The sequence below is a fragment of the Miscanthus floridulus genome, chromosome 6, assembly GCF_019320115.1.
Source record: "Miscanthus floridulus cultivar M001 chromosome 6, ASM1932011v1, whole genome shotgun sequence".
Taxonomy (NCBI): Eukaryota; Viridiplantae; Streptophyta; class Magnoliopsida; order Poales; family Poaceae; genus Miscanthus; species Miscanthus floridulus.
The window spans coordinates 31,510,859-31,524,007 of record NC_089585.1 but is presented as its reverse complement, the minus strand read 5'-3'; the positions used below and the strand labels follow the sequence as shown (position 1 = coordinate 31,524,007).

At 44.7% G+C, this 13,149-nt stretch overlaps 1 pseudogene; it reads right to left on the bottom strand.

Moving 5' to 3' along the window:
- Positions 1–1,617: 1,617 nt before the first annotated feature.
- LOC136460453 (uncharacterized) lies at positions 1,618–2,400 on the bottom strand (annotated as a pseudogene).
- Positions 2,401–13,149: the final 10,749 nt, after the last annotated feature.

The window sequence follows — 13,149 nt, the reverse complement described above, 5'->3', positions numbered from 1 at the left end:
TGCAAGAAATTGAACACATCGTTCTTCCCTTGAGGAGCACGTCCATTACGAAGTCAAAACTCTAGTATATGTTATGTGCTTCCTTTAAAAGGAGCAAGATATCCTATTCGATTTGGATAACCAGAGCCCACTAGATAATATTTACCTATAAAACCAAATCAACAAATCCAAATAACAATAGAAATATTGACAACCAGTAATGAAACATGCATACCTTTAGGAGGCATGAGAAATGAAGGAAAATTTGCTAACGCATGGTTCAGGATGCGTGTGTCATGTGCAGAACCTGGCCAACCAGCAACTGCAAAGATAAACCTCATGTCAAAATCACAGACAGTTAGCACATTCTGAGACGTATAGCCATGTCGACATGTGTAGTTGACCACTTCCTCTGTTGGCACCGCTACTGGAACATGTGAACCATCAATAGCTCCTTTGAAATAAGGCCAGAAACGTTCCTCCTTGACCTTATCATGCTCAGTACAGAAAGTAGGATCTCTTGGCTTGATATTGTCTTTTGCTAACTTGCACAGACAATCCAGTACTTCATGAAATTTAGTGTGAAATGTCCAGAGTGATCGGGTAAAACGATTTTCAGCTTGACCGGGTAAAATGATTTTCAGCTTGTGAAAATGATTCGGGTCCTCCAACGATCCAAGCAACTGCAAAGATAAACCTCATGTCAAAATCACAGACAGCTAGCACATTCTGAGATGTATAGCCATGTCGACATGTGTAGTTGACCACTTCCTCTGTTGGCACTGCTACTGGAACATGTGAACCATCAATAGCTCCAATAGCTCCTTTGAAATAAGGCCAGAAACGTTCCTCCTTGACCTTATCATGCTCAGTACAGAAAGTAGGATCTCTTGGCTTGATATTGTCTTTTGCTAACTTGCACAGACAATTCAGTACTTCATGAAATTTAGTGTGAACTGTCCAGAGTGACTGGGTAAAACGATTTTCAGCTTGTGAAAATGATTCGGGTCCTCCAACGATCCACAAGAACATTGTCAATGACTCCATTGATGATACATTACTAGTTGATGTTAAGCCATAGTTCGAGATTAGCAAGTCATGCAGTGCCATGAAAACATCAGTGCTCATTCGAAACATCTTATAGAAGTACCTCGAATGACGCATGCATCTCATAACCCATTGAAGTCCAGTTTCTAGTGTTTCCCTATACTTTCCTTTATGCAATTACCGCTTAGTGTATTGGTAACCCATTTCACTAATAATGGTAGCCTGCTATGAAAGTTCTGCAAGAAGCAGTAGTCCCTTTTGTCCATTTTTTGCCAAATCATCCATGTTGCCATCCATCTACATAAGACAGGAATCAAAACTCAGGAAAATATTGACAACAATCAAAACATGTACAACAATAGGGATGGAAGCAATCAAAATATTGACAGATCAAACATGGAAGCAATAACTTAGGAAAATATTGTTTCAGAGTACAGGAAACATTATTTCAAATGGTTCTGAACATGGAAGCAAATAACTCAGGAAAATATTGTTTCAGAGTACAGGCAACATTATTTCAAATGCTTCTGAACATGGAAGCAAATAAATAGTTCTCACAACACAACACTAAAAATAAATAACTGAAAGCTTCTATGTGCGCCTCATGCGTTCTGCATGCTCCCTCTCAAGCAAGTCAAACCTTCCTTCTTTTGTTTCCAGCATGCTAAAGACCTCCCTAAATTCAGGCTTCACAATTAGAAAGGTGGCTGTATGCATTAGAGCTGTTTTCTCTTGCACCCCACGATCTTTAACCATCTTCATGGCCTCTGCAATGCTAGGGACTTGGCTGGTTCGAGGTGCAGATGATGCTTCAACACTGGTGGAGATCTTCCCTGCTGCAGTTTCTATCTTCAAACATGTGTTCTTCTACATGCGAAAGAATGGGCTCTTCTCATCCTTTTCATCAGCAGCAGTAGAGGACTCCTTTCGTTTCTTTTTTCCTGGTTTCGATTTTTTTCAAAGCAGCCAACTTGACATCATCATTATCTGGAGGTTTTTGTATCTCACCCACATCCTCATCACTTGAGTCATCGGAGGAAATATCTCTAGGACATGATGCACTTGCCCCGCTAACATGTATCTTATCGAACAACATATGAAGATCGTCAAGGTGCTTCGGTCCTTGTTTTCTGAACCTAACATGATTGCATTTGATACCTTTATCAGGATTATTGCATCTCTAAAAATAAATGGATAAAGTTAACAAGTCAGCCCATATACATAGTTAACAAATCAAAATGCAAACTGATAAATGAAAATAGGACAATATACAAATCTTACAGCTAGGTGTTCATCCCACCATTCGTTGGAGCAGTACACAATTTGCTTTGCCTCATTCCATCCAAGACCAGTGGCAGAATTCTTGAGCTCCATAAACCATGTATATTCCTTTTTCATATTGTCCAACTTATTCTTCAATTGTTTCTTTGTTTGCTTCAGCCCAGTTTTTTCTTCATACTTAGTTACCAGATTTTTCCAACCAACCCTAGTGAACATTCCCAAGGGTCTATTCCCAACTTCTATCTCTCCTTTGCATATGTCAATGATGAAAGGATCAAGATGCCCAAGAGAGGGGGCGAATTGGGCTAATTCTAAATTTCTTTGCAATAATTAAGTCCTACGGTTAGCCCAATTAACCCCTTGTGCCTAGAAAGTGTTTCTATGGATCTACCACACAAAAGTTTAGCAACCTATGTTCCAATCCTACTCTAGCATGATAATTCTATGAATGTAAATGAGAAGAATTGAATTGCTCAAAGTAAATGCTCAAAGTAAAGAGAGAAGGAGGAACGCGGCGATGTTTTGCTAGGGTATCGGAGAGTCGTCACTCCCCACTAGTCCTCATTGGAGCACCTACGCAAGGGTGTAGCTCCCCCATGATCCGCTCAAGGATCAAGTGCTCTCTACGGGTTGATTCTTTGACACTCCATCGCGGTGAATCACCCATAACCACTCACAACTTGAGTTGGGTCATCCACAAGCTCCGCCGGATGATCACCAAGCTCCCAATCACCACCAAGCCATCTAGGTGATGGCGATCACCAAGAGTAATAAGCACGAACTCTCACTTAACCACGATAAGCCTAATGAGGAGGGTGGATGCACACTTTGCTACTCTTGCTTTCACTAATGAGGGCTCTCTTTAGGATTCATAAATCTCAACCATCTCACTAGGACCTTGCTCTTCTTGGCACACTCAAAGGTGTTTCTCAGCTGTTGGAATGAGCAAAAGTCTCCCCACACATGAATGGAGGAAGTATTTATAACCATGGCTAAAAAATGAACCGTTATGTGCCTCTGTAGGGTGACCGGACGCTCCGGTCAGTTCTCCCCGATCTCCAGTGTTTAAGTTGTGACCGAACGCGTTCGGTCATGATTTTCCCTCTCTGGAACCTTACTGGAGTCAATCAGACACTAGGACCCAGCGTCCAGTCACTTCACCTCTCAGCGTCCGGTTGCACCAGACGATTTCACCTTGATCAAATGAACTGACTAGACTTTGTGCTAGCGTTCGGTCAGCATTTGACCCTCCATTCACTTTCAACTCTCGATCATACATGAATGAACTTTGCTCCAATGGATCTAAGGGCTTTTTAGGACCTACCTAGTGCTAGATTTAGCAAGTGTGCACCACACCTAACTCACTAGACTCACCTAGGTCAAGCTACCCGTCCATACCCCCCTTAATAATACAGCCAAAGGAAAAACAAATTCCTAAACTACTCTAAGTGTCTCCTCAATACCAAACGACACTTAGAACTAGTCCATCCTTAACCTTGTCATCCATCCTTTGAAAACCGAAATGATTTCCATCGTAGGGGCATGACCACCATGATAGCCCAATCGATCTCCATTACCGCGACCTAACTTAGTTGCCTCTGTAAAACACACGTTAGTCACAATAATCACGTATTATCATTAATCATCGAAACCCATCTAGGGGCCTAGATGCTTTCAATCTCCCCCTTTTTGGTGATTGATGACAATAACACCTCGAGTATGTGAAAGACATGAGGTTTTTAACATGCTTGGATCATATAAGCTTTTGACAATAAGAACAAAAGGAGTTAGGCAAGCTTATATGTCCCAAGCCAACAAAATGTACTCCAAAGATATGAAATAAGCATGAGTACAAGTAGTAAAGCTCATTTGCATCGGAGTAAAACGCGGAAGTAAAGCAAATGAGCATAACACAAGTGATATGACATATAAAAGATTCAAAGTAGTGAGCACACATGTCAAATATCACGATCACGTAGATATCACTATCACATAAATATAGTTTGATGCATAAAAGTAAACACATAAATGCATAATAGTATATTACACATAGAAACCAAATATAATAGATAAACTCAGCTCCCCCTAAGTCTAACATACTCGACCCCTCTCCCCCTTTAGCGTCAAACACCAAAACCTAAGGGTCAGTCGGCGGGGCTGCAGCGGATGAGTCGGGCGTTGAGGTGCGAGGAGAGAGCTAGAACTATGTGCCATCATCATCTGATCCTAAGCTCTGAGCAGTCTGACCCTCTATAGCTAGAAGCAATGCTGAAGTGGTCTAGGTCGGATCTATAACTGGCGTTGCCTGCTCTAATGATGCAACTGACGAAGGGAGTGTCTCTGTAGTCCTAGTAATAGGTGCAACTGTGGAAGGACCTAGGACATGTAGCTCTGGTAGAGTAGTCTACCCTGTCAACTCACTAAATGAAGCACCAAGGCTCCTGAAAAACTAGGGTGAGCACTGATGAACTCTGAGGCAGAGTAAAACCTGTATGAAGAGGAGTGAACTACGGGGCTGGCACTAGCGAAGCAAACCACTGGGACACCTACTCTATAAGTGAAGAAAACTATGGCGCTGGCGGTCCCTAACTCTAAAGCCCACTAGACTATAAAGCTAGAGTCATAGAAGTGGTGGCAGGCTAACCAAGCTAGGGCGAAGGTTGTGGCGGTGGAGCCCTAATAACAACATGCTGCATAAACCCAAGTAGCTGCTGCTGCATGAGAAGCTGCTATTGATGCATGGCCTGCTGCTGCTGCTGCTGGATCGCCTGCTGCTGTCGCTGGAACTCATCCTGTCAAGTCTGAAACTATGCAAATGTAGCAGTGGTCTCCTGAGCCTAGCGAGCCTGATCCTGCCTCATCCGCTCAAGTATGGCAAGTAGAGCGGGGTCTGTCTATGGTGTAGGTGGAGCTGAACTCGAGCTACTAGCCTCATGATCATATCATCGTGGAGGCATCTGAGGGATATCATGGTAGTCCTCATCTGAGCTATCACTGGGGTCACTCTCGACCATCCCCTCCTGCTGAGCATCTAACTGCTCCTCCTCTATAGCTGCAATGCCTCTTATAGTCTCATCCTACTGGGCTGTAGTCTTAGGCACCTCTAGACGACGGCACGACTGGCTAGGTGTCCTCACTACACTATGGTGAATCATCCGAGTCATGTTGTATGTAGGGAACTCTGTAGTAGCACCACTATACTCTTCTAGCATCTTAGGTGGCCTCATAGTAACTGCCCTATGGATCAAGAATGTAATCTAGTGAGCATATGACAGCTGCCTGTGACCCTTGAACCCCTCTACAATAGTATCCTCCATCTCTGATAGAAGGAGATCCCAAATGTCAAACATAGTCTGCTGTATTAGAGAGTTCAGTAGCCATAGCTATATGCGAGTCAAGCCCTCGCGATACCCCATCCTTAGAAGCAGTATCCTCCTCATAATAGCATCAAACACTCTAACAGTAGGAGTGAGATCACTGGGTGTCCTGCTCGACCCCTCACCAAAAGGCTCTATGAAGCAATGGCAGACTAGATCTATAGGAGGTACAAGACCATCGTGAGGGCGTCTAGGAGGCACTGTCTGTCCATAGCAAACCTCATAAAGCCAGATGGGCTACTCCTAAAGCCTAAGTATCTCTCTAACCCTAGAGCTCATTAGCATATAATCTTTGCCTCTAAAAGCAAAGTGAATGAATCTATGATGTGGGTCAATCCAAAGTGTAGCATAGAACTCATGGACCCAAGATAGAATATATAAGCCTGTCTGTCCAAGTAAATCTGTCAGCCCTAGCAGGTAAGATAGGTAAGGGTGAATATGCTCTCTAGCTGCTGCTATAATGGACTCAAAGCTGCACACCCTCTGAGATCTGAATACTGCCCCACTATTAAGGTATGCATTATAAAAATCTTCTTGCAGTGGTGTGTAGACGCCCTCTGAAGCTCTATCATCCCTCCTCGATGGGAACCACTGCTCAAAGTCCATAAATCTAAGCTGTTGCACCTGCTTGGTTGTGGCAGCCCTCAAATCTAGATAAGTCACTAGAGGCAGACCCTGTGGTCTAGGCAACGGATGAGAACCCCTCCGCTATGTCTCTGACCTCGGTGTGACTAGAGCACGGGTATGACCAGAGCGGTGAAGCTGTGGCTGAGGTGTCTGCTCTGTCTTCTCGGCCTACTCTCCCTCCTAAGTCTACTCTACTGACTGTGGCTGCTGCTGTGACTCCCCCTGAGGCTAACTCTCATCAATAGCCACACGTCGTCCTCCAACCATGATAGTCCTAGCTGGACCACCATGACGGCGCTCAACCTATTCAAGTGTAGCCCTCGTAGATGGAGAAAGCTAATCTACAATAACAACACCACTCCTAGTACCTCCTCTCTCTGCACGCTCTATGGCCTCTGCAACTGTAGCTGTTCTCGCTGTATCTACATCAGGGTACTTGCGCTTCTTCGTCGCCATGCCTTTTGCATCTGTAGGCTAGTGAGGCGGGGGCCTCGGATCCTCATCACTGGGACCTCCTCCAACATTCTTGACACAAGCCATCTGATGGATCTAAAAAGAATAACTGCCGCTGACAAAGATCAATTCCCAACTGTCACTTCTGAGGCTTGGCCTTGATCCGTACTCGTAAGCTTGGCCCCGAGTTAACTAACAACTGCTAATGGGACCACAACGGCACCGACTCGCTGCACGGTAGAATAGATAGGATATACAAATAAATACAATATATCTAGAGATACAAAACCCTAAAAAAGCAAGCAATAGATACAAAATTGGAAACGAGGGCTTGCTACCTTACGAAACCGGTGAATCGACGACAAGAGGAATGACACACGGAGAACCACCAGGAATCCAAGGGTTAGGGTTTCAAAGATGGCCAATCAAGGCAATGTGGATGCTGCAATGGTGAAGCTGGCAATGTAGGCTCTAGAGAAGGGGCTAGAGCACTAGCGAGGTTCTGTTGCTGGCGTCAGCAGGGGCTCTAGCGTGGATCGAATGACAGCGCGGAACAGAGACATGGGCACGGCGGCACGGGCGTGGTGGCGCAGGCAGGGTGCAGCAGCACGGGGCTGTGCCACACGATGGCGCGGGGAGCGGCATAGGCACGGCGCGAACAGCGTAGCCGTGGACAGCGTGGTGGTCGCTGGCGCAGGAAGGCGCGGCGAGCGGCAGCGGCGTACGGGCACTAGAGCAGGGTGGCGTGGGCAGGAGTGATGCAAGGTTAGGTCATGGTGCATATGGCGGTTATATGGTGGTCCACATGTGATGGAAAAGGAAACAGAGAAAAGAATCCAGAAACCGCACGTTATCTATTGATCGGACGCTCTGGTGGCAGTGACCGGACGCTCTGGTGGCAGCAATCGAACGCTACGGTGGCAGTGACCGAACGCTACCACCCAGCGTCTGGTCAATTCCAGAGAGGTCCAAAACCCCTGGAATCGTGACCGGACGCATCCTATGAACCCCGACCGAACACAGCCAGAGTCCGGTGCAACATGTCTCCTTCATCTTTGATCGACCGGACACAGGAACGTTATCTGACCAGACACTGAACAGCAGAGTCTGGTCACTCCATCGCAGCAGGTTCACCTCCTATGACCTGACCGGACGCTAGACTTTAGAGTCCGGTGCAGCGTCCGGTCACTCTTTTTCTAACAAATCTTCAAAGTTCTTCATGCTGTCTGTTCCCAATCAAGTTCCAACTTCAATAAGATCCAAATAAACACCAATTGAGACTAATGTGAGTGACATCTCTCAAACCCTCAAAATTATCAAAATATTTTGCCTTAGGCTATAATACTTTTTAAGAAAATAGGCAATAAGAGGGCAATTGAAGATAAACGACAAAGCAACATTCATGCATATGCAATGCAATACTTGAAAGTAAATCTAGTTGCTTGTCAAGTTTGATCCAAGGTTAAGCTTCTTCACACGCTTTACGGTGGTTATCTTAACCATGTTAGACAAGCCCTATATGTATTACCAAAAATTAAACATGATGTATATTACAATGCAATGCAAGGGACAACACAAGCTTATTTTTTAGTGAAGTTACTAAAATCAAGAACATTGAGCTCATTCTACAATCGATAAAAAGTTGCCTCATCTAGCGGCTTAGTGAAGATATCCACCAATTGATCCTCGGTCCTTACACCTTCTAATGAAATATCATTCTTTGCAATATGATCTCTAAAAAAGTGATGGCGGATATCTATGTGCTTGGTGCGAGAGTGTTGAACCGGATTATTTGTAAGTTTTACCGCACTTTCATTGTCGCACAAAAGAGGTACTTTTCTAGAACTACACCACAGTCTCGCAAAGTTTGTTTCATATAAAGAATTTGTGCACAACAAGCACCTACGGCAATGTATTCCGCTTCAACGGTGGACAAAGCGACACTATTTTGTTTCTTGGAGGACCAAGACACAAGTGATCTACCAAGCAAATGGCACCCTCCGGATGTGCTTTTTGTATCAACTTTGCAACCAGCATAATCCGAATCGGAATAGCCAACTAATTCAAATATAGCTCCTTTGGGATACCAAAGACCAATGCTTGGTGCGTGCTTAAGATACCTAAGGATTCTTTTAACGGCAATCAAATGAGTTTCCTTAGGATTAGCTTGAAATCTAGCACACATACACACACTAAATATGATGTCAGACCTAGATGCGGTTAAATATAACAAACTATGGTGTTTTAGTTCACAAGTCTTAGTTCACAAGTCTTATGTCAAATCTGTGTGTTTCTGTATGTATATAAATTTTGCTTGAAGCTCTGTACAGTGCTACAGTAGTAAAACAAGATTTCTGACAGGTAAATCAACAACGATAGGTAAAAGATGTTAATCACTTGACATGATGTATAATACACGGAGAACCACAAGGAACATGTAAATGAAAGGCATCAAGGAACAATCTTGTACGCCTTTAGCCTGTCGATCCATGTGGCGACTGGAGAAGGACTTGACCGTGTTCCGGAAGCCGAGAAACCCGTGCTCCTTGCTCTTGTTCATGCTGTCCAAGTCCCTTGTCCTGATGCTGACCAGACACCCGCATAAACTTTCAGCGCGTGCCAGAGGCCAGACGGCGACGGGGGAGGCGTGCAGGTGCAGTAGGGCCAACCGGACACGACAGCGTGGTTCATGCAGTGCGCGCGCGCTCGACAAGCAGCCGCGGCGCCCGTGCCCTGCGTGGCACAGGGACGGGAGAAGCGGAGCGGCGGTGCCAGAGCCAGACCCAGACTGCAAGCCGCGCCGTGGCACAGGGACGGGAGAAGCGGAGCGGAGCGGCGTGTCTTTGGGCGCCGTGGTTTCCGAGGAGCAGCGCATCGAGCCTCGCGCGAGCAGGCCAGGGGCAGGCGATCACGGCGCGTCGCTGCCGCGCCACAGATCAGGGCATGGCACTGCCATGCCAAGATCGGTGGCGCGGCAGGTCTCGCCACGTCAACGGTCAGCCGGTTCGGTCGTCGCCACGTCAGCTCCTTGTCGCGCCACCATGGCGCGGCATGGCAATAGGCGCGGCCAAAAGTGTTAGTTTTGAAAATAAAAAACAGACAGTGTTAGATTTAGAATTAATTTACAAAAAGTGTTAAAAATTTAAAAAAAAAACATGGATGGACATCCAAATCCAAACATAGGAATCAAGCTGAAGTCCAATTAAAGCAACACTCCTATCCAGTCAAGTCCTCATAATTAGTAGAGACATCCAATGCAGTCCGATCCAACTTCACCTAAATCTAAATCCATCCAACAAAATCCAACTAGCTACCTGTTTGACACAAACGCCCGCACAGCCTAGCGGAGCTTGCCAATCCAAATACTAATCAGACTAAACTTACAGTTAAGACTGATCCGAACTCTATGAGGCATCTTATTCTTGCTGAAAAGCATAACAAAAAAAAAATGATTTCCAACAGGGAATGTTCTACAATGGTTCTCTGATCTCCTACGAACATTACTGTCAACTAGGTTGGTTGTTAACATCAACCAATATAAAGAAAAAGACCATTAGAAAAAAGGATGAATCAGAACCCCCAAAACTGGCAAATGCAGAAACAAATCTTTGCCCTAAAACATATCAGGCGTTCATCGTTCATACATCACATGTGTGCTCGTCTCCTCATAATTTGCAAGCAAATACAGCAAAAAACTGCAGAGTAATCGATAATATCATTTTTAACTTAATAACTGAAGGCTGAAGCTAATGGTGTGAACTAACAAGTGACAAAAGATTTCTGGGTGGAGGTGCAGTGGGGATTAACCTTAGCACCAGATCTGACTGGGGAGTTTGCTGGCGTGCAGATCGGGAGGTGGACGACGAGCTCGAGGGGAGGACGAGGAGCGCCGCCGCCGGCTTTAGGGCGCCGCCGCCGCCGGCTTCAGGGGAGGTGGCCTCACGGCGCCGCCGCCGGAGGCACGGCCGGACCGCCTCCTGAGGGCGCGGGAGCCGCCGCTGTAGGGCACGGCTAGACCGCCGCCTGAGGACACGGTCGGAGGGCGCGGGCGCCGACGCCGAAGGGCACAGCCGGACCGCCGCCGAGGGCGCGGCGAAACCCTAGCGTCGGGCAGGCATCGGGCGGGACCGAATGAGGCATCGGGTGGGGAGCGAGAGGCGTCGGTGGGAAATAAAATCGAAGGGGTACGCCCATAAACGGTGGCATTGCGGTTAATTTTTGCGAAACGTTCGCCCTCACAGCCAGAAAAAGCACCCCGAGGGTGGTTGTGGAGAATGAACTACAGAAAAGTTATTTTTGTGGGAGTAGGTGTTTGAAAGCTCACCCCTTTAATTTAGTTTTTGATTTTTCTTAAAAGCAAAAGTACCTTCCCAGCTCAATGAAAGAGACCCTAAATAAAATAGCATTTCATCGGCCACCCATTTACCTCAGCCGGTTCACATCAACTGTGCATGGCCTGTTGCTTCTATTTTTTACTTCTCTTATCTCTCACTTGTGGGACCCATGAACTGATGCCTCCTATGCCCACACACTATGGTCTGCGAAGAGTGATGCCAGAACTTGGACATGGGGCCCTTCTTTATTCTTGCGCTACTGCAACACTGCGGCCGGCCTAAGTCAAACTATTTTCTATTTGACGTTATTAACATTATTATATTAAATAAATATACTAAGAAAATATTTTTCTACTGACAATAATATTAAATGGATGGAGAAATGAGTAATGATATCTTTCTACATTTTTATAGTACTTTTGTTGTAACTCAGTCATGCAAATAGTGTCAACTGTCATAAATCTCTGTTTCTCCTTGATCCAATCGAGATCAAGGTTATTGGACTTATGTGTAACCATGGCATGTTCAGTTTTTACCCTCTTTCTATCTAACTCGAGCCGCTCTTTCTGTATAGCGAATGTACTTCTTCTCCCACTTCTTTTTCTTTCTCTACGTCAAAGCCTCCTTTTTCGCTCACACTTAAACTGATTCCTCCAGAATATCATCACCTTCACCTCGCCTCAATGCCTCCTTTGCCTTCTTATTACCCATTGGTCTCTTCAGGCCATCGGATTTTGGATGTCCAGCTTACTATCAACGATATTGGGAGTGGAGTTTCCCAAAGTTCCATTCTTGCTAATCTTTTGTTTCTTGTTAGTACCATTCTTCTGGTCTACCAAATCCTTTTTGCTTTGAATGCTATTTGGCTTCGTTCTTCAACTCGCTCAAGCAATGAATTAATTGGAAAGAGTTGTTGTCTTTGTCTCTGACCTTATAAAAGCCATCGCATCACGTACATGCACATGCGAGAATTTATATAGTCGGTACAACTGTCATTGCAAATGAGAACATTGGTAAAAAAACAAAAAAATGGGAAAATAATAACCCTGTTCTGAATAGTAGGTCCACTTTGATTCCTACACTCAGCCTGGTTGTAGCATCCATAAAACCTGTTTACTTCTTCTAAAATAGTCAACCACATCTATGCATCAAAGAACTCTTAGAGCGATCTAATACAAAGTTCTTATTTGCGTTGTAGTACTCTCCAATTCTCTTCCAAAAGTTAGATTAGTCCACGGTGTGGGACCGACCATCCATGGATATACAGTGTTTGGTTGGATGGATCACTTGGACAAGCAAATCCATGGATAGAGAATATATCCCCAGATACTGGATTTTCTGGACCGCAAAAATCTGACGGACTAGCTTATCCATGTCTTCTCATCCTTGTCATTAGTAAATAAATTAAGGATTATTAGTATGTTATATTATTACTTAGTAATTATGATGGTAGGATTAATTTTGATAAGTGCTAATACGTTGATTAGTGCATGTTTCTTGTGCTAATTAGGATATTAGTGGTGCTAATTAACATATTTTATTTTAAATTAGTGATTATCATGACAAAATTAGTATTAGTACATGTTTATTAGTGTGTAATTAGTTGTTATTTTTTTAAAATAATGGATATAATTAGCCAACTATTCTCGTCCCATCCACTTTCATCCATTCAACTAAACAGAAAAATGGTTTGTTCCTATCCATCTAACCAAACATATATCACGGATATCCTTATCCCATTATCCATAGATCGCCGTATTCCATCCAACTTTATCCTCCAACCAAACGCACTGATCGCTAACATTCAACCAAGTTGGCAGGAATAGTTCATCCTGATGCCTTCTTTTTGCATTTTCTTATTGGGCCTTGGACTAGGAGTACTTCCAGCAACAGTAGACCAGAGAAACTCAGGTTGGTTGAGCAATTCGTGGAAAGGCACGTCCTCATTCTCACCATTTACAAAAGGTCAAAAAAAAAAAGATTAGTCCGACCGAGCATTGGGAGCGCAGTCCGGCCCAGCTCACACGGTGGTGCCATGGCCTCAGCCGGGC